We start from the raw sequence: 4,573 nt of genomic DNA, 5'->3' as shown, positions 1-4,573 counted from the left end.
TATGACTGTGATTGTATCCAATACCTATGATCATCTATATGATCATCAATCACACATCATACTAGTCTTATTATGTCGTTATTCCCATAACGACACAAGACTAGGGAGTTTAGTATCATTCATAATGATACACGGATTTCATAACAGATCTAGTATGCTAGAACATGTAATGAATCAAATACTCTCATATAAACCATAGAAAGTATCAATACATCGAATGTATCTGAACAAAGCTCATAAACAGTACATCATAGAGCACTAAACCAACATATCTTCTATACAACATCCCCATCGTCACATTGGTAGTCATTTAGATTCCGAAGTTCGCGAACTATCGCTATAAGTAGTTGTTCCTCAAGGGATTAGGCTTCAATTTGCGAAAACACTCTCGTGATCTTGTGAGTAAATTTCTAGTTCGAACAAGGCCTTACAAAGAAAACTGGTAAGGAGAGTGATATCTTGAGTGTAAAACAGTTTCCGAGAGTTGTGAGGTTTTCTCATCTTCTTTTCATTGGACCCCCTTTCTGTTTTAGATTAACGTTTGTTACTGTATAGCGAGCAATGACCAATGCAGGAGATGATAGGCGTGACAAGCCCCTACCACAGGAAGCCGGGTCGTTACCAATGCAAGGCTTGTTGGAAGAGATCAGGAGGATGATGCATGATGAAATTCGACCTTTTCAGGAGCGCTTGGATCAAGTTGAGGCTGAGAGATAGGAGGACCAGCCTGCACCCATACGACAAGCTCAACCCCGTCCATTACGAGCACTAGCCTCCCAAGAGTATGATGATGCTGAGGGGGTGGAAGACATAGATGATGATCCATTTGTGCACTGAGAGCAGCTCGGCGAGCTCATCATCCAGGGGCAAAGGTCATGGATGATGATTTAAACAGCATCAAGATGGAGATACCGTCATTCTTTGGCAAGACTGATGCAGAAGCTGACCTACAGTGGGAGCAGAAAACGAACATGGTATTTGAATGCCATCAGTATTAAGAGAACAAGAAGTTGAAACTGGCCATCGCAAAGTTCAGCGAGTATGCATTGGCATGGTGGATTCAACTTGGCATATCCCGGAGGAGAAATGGAGAGCATGCTATAGACACTTGGACTGAGCTGAAGATGATCATGAGGCGTAGGTTCGTGCCTACAACCTACCACCGTGACATTATCAGCGATTATCATGGCTTATACAAGGTAGCAAGAGCGTGGAAGATTACTTCATGGAGATAGAGATGCTTATGACTCGTGCTAACGTGGAAGAAGAAGACGAGGCTACCATGGCTAGGTTCATCGGTGGGTTGAACAAATACGTCTATGATCGAGTGGACACGCACCATTACATGGATATGGAGTTGTTACATTTGGCCATCACCATAGAGAAGCAACTCAAGAGGAAGGGCAAGTCGACACAATGGTTTGGTTCCTCATCCTACCAAGGCCCCGAGAACAGTCGGTTAGACAAGCCGACATTCACCCCACGACCTGAGACTAAGGGTGAGACCAAGACCGAGGCCTTACGTCCCAAGACAGCACAAGGTATCCCTGACACTCAACTTCGTAACAGGGATATTAACTGTTTCAGGTGTCAAGGGCGAGGACACTATGCAAGAGATTGTCCTAACAAGAAGGTAATGGTGATTCGAGCGGATGGAGAGATCGAGACGGAGTCAGAAGGTGAGGAAGTGACAGAGAAGATGGCGGTTGATTCTGACGATAACTATGTGGAGTACGGACCAGCAAGGGGAGATCTCCTAGTCGCAAGGAGAGCCCTTAACCTGCATGTTAAGAAGAAGCCAGCGTGCAATGGGAAAATATTTTCTATACCCGAGGGATTGTGCATAACAAAGTGTGCAGCATTATCATAGACGGCGAGAGTTATACTAACGTGGCAAGCACATTACTGGTCGAGAAGCTGAAGTTGCCAACAACGAGTCATCCGAAGCATTACAAGCTTCAGTGGCTCAATGAGAGCGGTGAGACCAAGGTAAGGAGGCAGGTTCAAATACCTTTCACCATTGGAGGGTGTGTAGATGAAGTCCTTTGCGCTGTTGTCTCAATGCAAGCAGCGCACCTATTATTGGGTAGGCCATGGCAGTTTGACACTCGAGCTCACCATGATGGCTTCACCAACCAGTATTCATTCGAGTTTAAGGGACAAAAGATCCGACTGACACCTCTCACACAGAAGGAGGTGTATGAAGATCAGCTCAGAATAATCAAGTTAGAGAAGCAAAAGGCAACGAAGAGTAGCACTGAGTGATGGATGTGATGCTCTAGGATGATCATACGATATGAGAACTATGTATGATACGATGATTTTAATGGATGAATCCATTGTTTGTTCATTATTTATTTTGCATATTTAATAAATAATGATATCCATGGATCGTTATGAACGATCCTAAACTTCTTAGTCGCTTGTCATTGTGGGAACAATGATGAATTAAGACTAACATGAGGCGTGATGGATGATCATGGTGATGATCATGTGTATTGGATACGGATCACGATCATGAGTGCTTGTTTGGAACAAGTGACTGGATGACTCGCGTGAGATTGTCGATTGGATTTTATCCATGACTTGAATCTCACTTGATGGTTCACTTTGGATCCTCAGACTTGAGATATCTATTGTATCCATCATGACGAGTAATGTACTTTGACTGCGTCAAACGTTGTCTTTAACTGGATGATTATAAAGGTGTAGCTCGGGTACATTAAGAATCATGAAGTGGATAGTAGATAGTCAAGATGGAACTTTGTCCCTCTCGAAAGAGAGATATATCGCTTGGGCCCGTCGTAGGAGTGAGACTGTAGAAATGTGTGGCCCCACTATAGATGAATGTCATTTATCTCTTACAGTCTACTCGGGATACGACAAAGCAATCGAACTATGAGTTCGATTATGATATCGTGAGACAAAGAGGATAATCGTTGGAACTATCTCTGGCTTTTTTGGTTAGACCTGGCAGTGGTATCAGAGCTCGGTTCTTCGTTTTGATGAAGAACGATCACTCTTAAGTACGTTTGAAAATTGTTCAAACTTTGTTTTTCCTTGGTTTTGATCTAAGTTTAAATCTGTTATATAAATGAATCTATGGTAGATTATGTTATGTAACAAGACTTAGATATATAGAGGCATGAATAATGAATTAACACGAGAAAACAGAACGAAAAACGGATTCAAACGGAGTGAAAAATCAGATCAAGTTGAAAAATTTCGTCTGATTTTTCTGCCCAGAATCGCGTGGTCCGGCGGACCAACCAATTGGTCAGCCCCGGACCGAAAGTTCGGACTCAGACAGGACGAGTTCGGCGGACCAAGAAGGAGAAGTTTCAGACCAAACTGTCTTGGTCCGACGGACCAAGTTGTTGGTCCAGCGGACAAAGACATGAATGTTTTGTCCGATGAGAAAATCTTGTCCGAGAGCATTCCAACACGTCTGGTCCGGCGGACCAAGTTTTGGTTAGCTGCAGACCAGACATGTTGGATCAGACAAACCAAGAGTTGGTCCGAGAGAGTGAGCTGCAGACTGTGTGTTTGGTCCGGCGGACCAAAAGTTGGTCAGCCCCGGACCAACACTTCAGTCTGAGCGCACTGGATTCTGGTACGACTGAGAGAAAGAGACAGAGTGGTCTTGGTTTGGAGCTGACCAAAAGTTGGTCAGCCCGGACCAACTCCACTGACTCCGCTTTTCTTTTTCCGGTCCGAGCTGACTCCGAGAACTGAGTTATGGTTTGGTCCGGCAGACCAAGTTTTGGTCAGTCCCCGACCAACCAACTGTTTTCGCATTTTCGCATTTTCTTAATTCAATTCGGTTAAATAATGGTTACTTGACTGAGTTAATCATGATTGTTTTTGGTTTATGGCTTAATTATGTAGAGGGTCTATATGAATTAAGTACATAGAACTTAATCAAGTATAAGAGTTACTTGATTGAGTGGGAGTTTCGGGACTTAGTTTACTAAGTTGAATAGATGGTCTATTTGAGCTAAGTAACGGAGTCGGATCAAAAATATAATTGTTATATTTTGATCAATCGAGAATAGAGCTATTACAAGTAGAGTTCTTGCCAAGACCTTAGTAATTCGTGTATGGGACATGCCAAAACTGTGCATACCGGATTATTTAAGTGAGACAAGAATTGAGAAATGGTGGTTCTCATTTCTCGAAAGTAATAGGCTGCTTCTTGATAACGATAGAATCCCTCGTTATAATTTCAAGATTATACCGCTCATGTTTCGAGCACTTGTCAAGGCTTCGATCGTCTGTGTATGGGTCATGCCAAAGCTGAGCATACCAGACAATCTTTGTGATACAAGATGGAGAAATGGTGATTCTCATATGTTCGAAAATCGTTTGGCTTGAGTTGGGTTATCAAGTTGGACTTCAACCTAATGGTATAGATGGGACTAGAAATATGCAGTAGTATAATGATACTATTTTCCCATAAACGATCTAAGAGTCACATTGGATGTGATTGACATTGGATGTCTACTTAAATAGCATAGGCTTGAGTGTCATGCCAAAGCTGACTCAAGTCTATGTGAAATATGGATCTTAGCCT

The sequence above is a fragment of the Tarenaya hassleriana genome, unplaced genomic scaffold (assembly GCF_000463585.1).
Source record: "Tarenaya hassleriana unplaced genomic scaffold, ASM46358v1 Cleome179, whole genome shotgun sequence".
Taxonomy (NCBI): domain Eukaryota; kingdom Viridiplantae; phylum Streptophyta; class Magnoliopsida; order Brassicales; family Cleomaceae; genus Tarenaya; species Tarenaya hassleriana.
The sequence above is the reverse complement of the archived record's forward strand: the minus strand, read 5'-3'. Positions refer to the sequence as shown.